Below are 8,681 nucleotides of genomic sequence, written 5' to 3'. Positions count from 1 at the left end.
ATAAGTTGGAATTACCAGAGGGACTGTCAGGAGTTCATGATGTATTCCATGTTTCTCAGCTGAAGAAATGTCACGCCGAAATGGCGGAGGTACCGCTAAGAGATACAGTGCCACTTAAAGCAATTCAGTTGAAGGATGACTTAACATATGAGGAGAAACCAGTCAAGATTCTTGAGTTTGCCAGCAGAGTTACTCGCAGCAAGGTTATCAAGTTTTGCAAAGTTCAGTGGAACCACCACTCAGAGGATGAATCCACCTGGGAGAGAGAAGAAGATTTGCTCAAGGACCACCCTCACCTATTTTCTAGCCAACCCGAATCTCGAGGGCGAGATTCATCTTAAGGGGGGTAGGTTTGTAACATCCCAAATTTTCAATTTGGAATGTTATACAGTAGATTATCATGCATATCATATTTTCTTGCATTTTGGTCAATCCTAGAAATTTCACGCAACTCAAGGACCCTCGGAGAGAGTTGGAGATTTCGTCATTTTCATATTTGAGTTTTCTCAAATTTTGAAAAAAAGGATCATTTGATTTATTTATTTCATCTTCAATTATTTTTCCAATATCAAAATATGAGAGAGGGAAATAATATGACTTTTCCCAAATCTAGGAAAAATGAAGATTTAATAAATAAATCAAATTTTGGATTTTCTGGTGTTTATTTGCATTTTATTTGGATTAGGGAAAAAAATGCGTTTTCAAAAATTGCATCTAGGCCCCGAGAAAAGTTCATTTTGTTCGACTCATTTTTAGGAGTCGGGGAAAATTTACTTCGGGAATTTTTTAGTTCGTTTAATTTCTTTTTTGTTTTTTTTCTGCGCGCGTAACTATTTAAAAAAAATACCAGCGCCCGCCTGGGCCAAGGCCCAGCCGGCCTCCCTCCCGCGCCCGCGCCGCCGCCGCCTCCGAGTCCGGATCGGACTCCACCGCCGCCGCCCCTCTTGCCCCCTCCCCAACCACCCCCCCTTTAAATACCTAGCCACCCCCCTCTCCCACACCACCCGCCCCACAAGCAGCAGCAGCAGCAGCCGCCGCCGCCGCCGCCGCCTCCGCCGCCGCCCCGCCCGCCGCCGCCCGCCGCCTAGCCCGCCGGAGCCCCCGAGGTAGCCCGCGCCGCGCCACCCCTCCCCTCGGTTCGGTTTTTTTTAAAAAACCGTTCCGGTTCTTCTTCGTTGTTTCGGTTTTTTCCGAAACCCTAGATCGGTTTTCGTTTTCTTTGGTTTAGTTGTTTAGCGAGCGTTCGCCGGACCGTTCGTCTTAACGAACGTGATCACCGGTTATTCTGTTAACGAACGTCCGTTCGTTTAACCGTTCGTCGTTTTCTTTCGTCGGATTTTTCCGATCGTGATCTCAGATCCGATCTTCGTTCTAGTCTTTCTTCTCGCTCGTTTATCGGAATCAGGTGATTCAAGCGCCTGGAGTTTCGTTTCGAAACCGCCGTTCCTAATCAACTTAAACAAGTTTTTGCTTGGTAAAATTTGACCTAGTTTCAACTTGCTAGAACCGAGTTGTTTTCTTCCGCCGTTTGTTTTCCGTTGCTTTGTTCGGTTCGTTCTTTCTTTGCAACCGGAGTTCTTAAGTTGAACTTTCTGGTTCGTCTCTTGTTCGAGTTTTACCTGTGCATTAGATGAGTATTATGCTTGTTGTTTGTCTGCGATAGAATTACCCGGAGTGCGCCGCCTGTTACTTCGAATCTCTAGGTTTCGCGGATCATCAGCAAGGCAAGTAACACTTTGATCATACCTTTTTACTACCCAGTTTTATTGCATTAGATCAATCCTCACACATTGCATGATTAGGATCTAATTAAATTGTGGGATGGGAAGTAGATGAGGTAGTACCTATTACCTGTTTATTATGAAACCTTTGGGAGTTACTTCTACGTTTGCTTATTATGCCATGCTATGCTAGTAGACGTGGATTGGGTGAGTGATATCCATGACAGATGTGAGTATTGTTAATTAATGGTTTATCTAAGGTGGCAACTTAAACACACATCTGGGTGGATTGAGGCACCTGATTCTATCAGGACTTGCATGTTTTATTTTGGACCGCCACCCAGGCTCAAAGGGATCATAAGATCTTTCATGCTAGTAATTTCCGTGTGCAGCCACAAGCCATTATGGGCTCTGGCATAGTTGACTAAGTCGTGCGAACTCTTACAGTGGTAGACTAGCAGATGTAGGGGATGTAGGTGGTACGGTCTACCCGGACGTAAGGTGCTAGCGCTTCCGAAAGACTATGTCTCGGCCATCCGCTTCTCAAACACCATGTAGTGCGAGAAAACAAACGGAGGCGATCGAGTCTTGTGGGGAAAAGTGCGCAAACCTCTACAGAGTGTAACAAACTAATCATGATTAGCCGTGTCCCCGGTTATGGACAGCTTGAGTATCTAGTACTTGAATATCGTGTGAATCTCATCATGTTACTTCTAATTAATATTGTTGGGTTTAATTGTTCACTTAATTGGGATCGGAATGCTGTCAACCATTCTCGATGTTCAACTACCATGATAGTTAAATAAATTTATTCCTTTGCAGTAGGGAAAAACTGGCTTTACGCAAAACTGTAGCCATAGAGCTTTACACCAGCCATACATGCATATAGTATAGCTCATTACTGTTCATTACTCTCTATGTGTTACATTGCCAGCATATTCCATGTGCTGACCCGTTTTCGGGCTGCAACTTTCATGTTGCAGACATTTCAGACGACGAGTAAGGTGCTTTTAGGTCGTGGTTCTATACTCAGTGATGCCGTTGGAGTCGATGGACCCATTTATCTTCCAAGTCTTCCGCTGTTATCTTTATTAGATGGCCTTAAACCATATTTATTTTAATAAGTTCTCTTTGAGACATCGATGTAATAAGTGTGTGATTTGCCACTCTGCTATAAATCATTCGAAGTACTGTGTGGTGTCAGCATTACTGATCCAGGGATGACACCGGAGCACAGAGACTTGATCCATTCGGGTCTGGTTGATGAAGATCCAGCAGCACGACGGCGTGGTGGTGGGTGCAGCAGGATCCCGGCAGGGCTTCGCCAAGCGCAAGCGGGGAGGAGAGGTGTTACGGAGGGAGAGGGAGGCGCCAAGAGCAAGGGGTGCGGCTGCCCTCCCTCCCCCCTCTTTATATAGGGGCCTTGGGGGGGGCGCCGGCCCTAGGAGATGAATCTCCAAGGGGGGGGGCGGCCAAGGGGTGGCTTCCCCCCTAAGCCAAGTGGGGGGCGCCCCCACCCCTAGGGTTTCCCAGCCCTAGGCGCAGGGGAGGCCCAAGGGGGGGGGCGCACCTGCCCACCAGGGGCTGGTTCCCCTCCCACTTCAGCCCATGGGGCCCTCCGAGATAGGTGGCCCCACCCGGTGGACCCCCGGGACCCTTCCGGTGGTCCCGGTACAATACCGGCGACCCCCGAAACCTTCCCGATGGCCGAAACTGGACTTCCTATATATAAATCTTTACCTCGGGACCATTCCGGAACTCCTCGTGACGTCCGGGATCTCATCCGGACTCCGAACAACTTTCGGGTTACTGCATACTAATATCTCTACAACCCTAGCGTCACCGAACCTTAAGTGTGTAGACCCTACGGGTTCGGGAGACATGCAGACATGACCGAGACGCCTCTCCGGTCAATAACCAACAGCGGGATCTGGATACCCATGTTGGCTCCCACATGCTCCATGATGATCTCATCGGATGAACCACGATGTCGAGGATTCAATCAATCCGTATACAATTCCCTTTGTCAATCGGTACGTTACTTGCCCGAGACTCGATCGTCGGTATCCCAATACCTCGTTCAATCTCGTTACCGGCAAGTCACTTTACTTGTACCGTAATGCATGATCCCGTGATCAACCACTTGGTCACATTGAGCCCATTATGATGATGCATTACCGAGTGGGCCCAGAGATACCTCTCCGTCATGCAGAGTGACAAATCCCAGTCTCGATTCGTGCCAACCCAACAGACACTTTCGGAGATACCTGTAGTGTACCTTTATAGTCACGCAGTTACGTTGTGACATTTGGCACACCCAAAGCACTCCTACGGTATCCGGGAGTTGCACAATCTCATGGTCTAAGGAAATGATACTTGACATTCAGAAAAGCTGCAGCAAACGAACTACACGATCTTTGAGCCATGCTTAGGACTGGGTCTTGTCCATCACATCATTCTCCTAATGATGTGATCCCGTTATCAATGACATCCAATGTCCATAGTCAGGAAACCATGACTATCTATTGGTCAACGAGCTAGTCAACTAGAGGCTCACTAGGGACGTGTTGTGGTCTATGTATTCACACATGTATTACGATTTCCGGATAACACAATTATAGCATGAACAATAGATAATTATCATGAACAAAGAAATATAATAATAACCATTTTATTATTGCCTCTAGGGCATATTTCCAACAGTACAACTCTTCTTTAATAAATCCTATTAAGGAATGCAGTTTTGTTTATCCATTTGCTAGATTTCATAAAATGCGGCAATTGCTAACATGATTCGGACAGACTTAAGCATAGATACGAGTGAGAAACTCTCATCGTAGTCAACACCTTGAACTTGTCGAAAACCCTTTTTGCGACAATTCTAGCTTTGTAGATAGTAACACTACTATCAGCGCCCGTCTTCCTCTTGAAGATCCATTTAATCTCAATGGCTCACCGATCAATGGGCAAGTCAATCAAAGTCCATACTTTGTTCTCATACATGGATCTCATCTCAGATTTCATGGCCTCAATCCATTTCGTGGAATTTGGGCTCATCATCGCTTCCTCATAGTTCGTAGGCTCGTCATGGTCAAGTAACATGACCTCCAGAACAGGATTACCGTACCACTCTGGTGCGGATCTCACTCTGGTTTACCTACGAGGTTCGGTAGTAACTTGATCTGAAGTTACATGATCATCATCATTAGCTTCCTCACTAATTGGTGTAGTAGTCACAGGAACAGATTTCTGTGATGAACTACTTTCCAATAAGGGAGCAGGTATAGTTATCTCATCAAGTTCTACTTTCCTCCCACTCACTTCTTTCGAGAGAAACTCCTTCTCTAGAAAGGATCCATTCTCAGCAATGAATATCTTGCCTTCGAATCTGTGATAGAAGGTGTACCCAACATTTTCTTTTGGGTATCCTATGAAGACGCACTTCTCCGATTTGGGTTTGAGCTTATCAAGTTGAAACTTTTTCACATAACCATTGCAACCTCAAACTTTAAGAAACGACAGCTTAGGTTTCTTGCCAAACCATAGTTCATACGGTGTCGTCTCAACGGATTTAGATGGTGCCCTATTTAACGTGAATGTAGCTATCTCTAATGCATAACCCCAAAACGATAGTGGTAATCGGTAAGAGACATCATAGATCGCACCATATCTAATAAAGCACGGTTACGACGTTCGGACACACCATTACACTGTGGTGTTCTAGGTGGCGTGAGTAGTGAAACTAATTCACATTGTTTTAACTGAAGGTCGAACTCGTAACTCAAATATTTTACTTCCGCGATCATATCGTAGAAACTTTTTTTACGATGATTCTCCACTTCACTCTGAAATTCTTTGAACTTTTCAAATATTTCAGACTTGTGTTTCATTAAGTAGATATACTCATATCTGCTCAAATCATCTGTGAAGATCAGAAAATAATGATACCTATCGCGAGCCTCAATATTCATCGGACCACATACATCAGTATGTATGATTTCCAACAAATCTGTTGCTCGCTCCATTGTTTCGGAGAACGGAGTCTTGGTCATCTTGCCCATGAGGCTGTTGGGGAACGTAGCATAAATTCAAAATTTTTCCTACGTGTCACCAAGATCTATCTATGGAGTCATCTAGCAACGAGGGAGGAGTGGATCTACATACCCTTGTAGATCGCGCGCGGAAGCGTTCAAGAGAACGGGGTTGATGGAGTCGTACTCGTCGTGATCCAAATCACCGATGATCCAAGCGCCGAACGGACGGCACCTCCGCGTTCAACACACGTACGGAGCAGCGACGTCTCCTCCTTCTTGATCCAGCAAGGGGGGAGGAGAGGTTGATGGAGATCCAGCAGCACGACGGCGTGGTGGTGGAAGTAGCGGGATTCCAACAGGGCTTCGCCAAGCGCTGCGGGAGGAGGGAGATGTGTCATGGGAGGGAGAGGGAGGCGCCAGGGCTTCGGTGTTGCTGCCCTCCCTTCCCCCCACTATATATAGGGCCAAGGGAGAGGGGGGGGGGGCGCAGCCTTGGCCCTTCCTCCAAGGAAGGGTGCGGCCAGGGAGGAGTCCATCCTCCCCAAGGCACCTAGGAGGTGCCTTCCCCTTCTAGGACTCTTCCTTTCCCTTATCTCTTGGCGCATGGGCCTCTTGGGGCTGGTGCCCTTGGCCCATATAGGCCAAGGCGCACACCCCTACAGCCCATGTGGCCCCCCGGGGCAGGTGGACCCCCGGACCCCTTTCGGCACTCCTGGTACAATACCGATAATGCGCGAAACTTTTCCGGCGACCAAAACAAGACTTCCCATATATAAATCTTTACCTCCGGACCATTCCAGAACTCCTCGTGACGTCCGGGATCTCATCCGGGACTCCGAACAACTTTCGGGTTACCGCATACTAATATCTCTATAACCCTAGCTTCACCGAACCTTAAGTGTGTAGACCCTACGGGTTCGGGAGACATGCAGACATGACCGAGATGACTCTCCGGTCAATAACCAACAGCGGGATCTGGATACCCATGTTGGCTCCCACATGTTCCACGATGATCTCATCGGATGAACCACGATGTCAAGGACTTAATCAATCCCGTATACAATTCCCTTTGTCTAGCGGTACGATACTTGCCCGAGATTCGATCATCGGTATCCCGATACCTTGTTCAATCTCGTTACCGGCAAGTCTCTTTACTCGTTTCGTAAGACATCATCCCGTGATCAACTCCTTGATCACATTGTGCACATTATGATGATGTCCTACCGAGTGGGCCTAGAGATACCTCTCCGTTTACACGGAGTGACAAATCCCAGTCTCGATTCGTGCTAACCCAACAGACACTTTCGGAGATACCCGTAGTGCACCTTTATAGTCACCCACTTACGTTGTGACGTTTGGCACACCCAAAGCACTCCTACGGTATCCGGGAGTTGCACAATCTCATGGTCTAAGGAAATGATACTTGACATTAGAAAAGCTTTAGCATACGAACTACATGATCTTGTGCTAGGCTTAGGATTGGGTCTTTGTCCATCACATCATTCTCCTAATGATGTGATCCCGTTATCAATGACATCCAATGTCCATGGTCAGGAAACCGTAACCATCTATTGATCAACGAGCTAGTCAACTAGAGGCTTACTAGGGACATGGTGTTGTCTATGTATCCACACATGTATCTGAGTTTCCTATCAATACAATTCTAGCATGGATAATAAACGATTATCATGAACAAGGAAATATAATAATAACTAATTTATTATTGCCTCTAGGGCATATTTCCAACAGTCTCCCACTTGCACTAGAGTCAATAATCCAGTTCACATCGATATGTGATTAACACTCAAGGTCACATCCCCATGTGACTAACACCCAAAGAGTTTACTAGAGTCAATAATCTAGTTCACATTACCATGTGATTAACACTCGATGAGTTCTGGGTTTGATCATGTTATGCTTGTGAGAGATGTTATAGCCAACGGATCTGAACCTTTTAGATCCATGTGTGCTTTACAAATCTCTATGTCATCTCCTAGATGCAGCTACCACGTTCTATTTGGAGCTATTCCAAACAACTGTTCTACTATACGAATCCAGTTTACTACTCAGAATAATATGGATTAGTGTCAAAGTTTGCATCGGCGTAACCCTTTACGACGAACTCTTTTACCACCTCCATAATCGAGAAAATTCCTTAGTCCACTAGTTACTAAGGATAAATTTGACCGCTGTCCTGTGATCCATTCTTGGATCACTCTTGTACCCCTTGACTGACTCATGGCAAGGCACACTTCAGGTGCGGTACACAGCATAGCATACTGTAGAGAGCCTATGATAAAAGCATAGGGGACGACCTTCGTCCTTCCTCTTTCTTCTGCCGTGGTCGAGCTTTAAGTCTTAACTTCATACCTTACAACTCAGGCAAGAACTCCTTCTTTGACTAATCCATCTTGAACACCTTCAAGATCATGTCAAGGTATGTGCTCATTTGAAAGTACCATTAAGAATTTTTGATCTATCCTTATAGACCTTGATGCTCAATGTTCAAGTAGCTTAATCCAGGCTTTCCATTGAAAAATACTTTCCAAATAACCCTATATGCTTTCCAGAAATTCTACGTCATTTCTGATCAACAATATGTCAACAACATATATTCATCAGAAATTCTATAGTGCTCCCACTCACTTCTTTGGAAATACAAGTTTCTCATAAACTTTGTATACACCCAAAATCTTTGATCATCTCATCAAAGCATATATTCCAACTCCGAGATGCTTACTCCAGTCCTCAGAAGGATTGCTGGAGCTTTGCATACTTATTAGCATCTTTCAGGATTGACAAAACCTTCCGGTTGTATCACATACAACCTTTCCTCAAGAAAAACATTGAGAAAACAATGTTTTTTGACATCCTATCTGCAAGATTTCATAAACAATGCAGTAATCGCTAATATAATTCCAACAGA

Source organism: Triticum urartu, chromosome 1, assembly GCF_003073215.2.
Source record: "Triticum urartu cultivar G1812 chromosome 1, Tu2.1, whole genome shotgun sequence".
Taxonomy (NCBI): domain Eukaryota; kingdom Viridiplantae; phylum Streptophyta; class Magnoliopsida; order Poales; family Poaceae; genus Triticum; species Triticum urartu.
Note: the sequence above shows the minus strand (reverse complement) of the source record.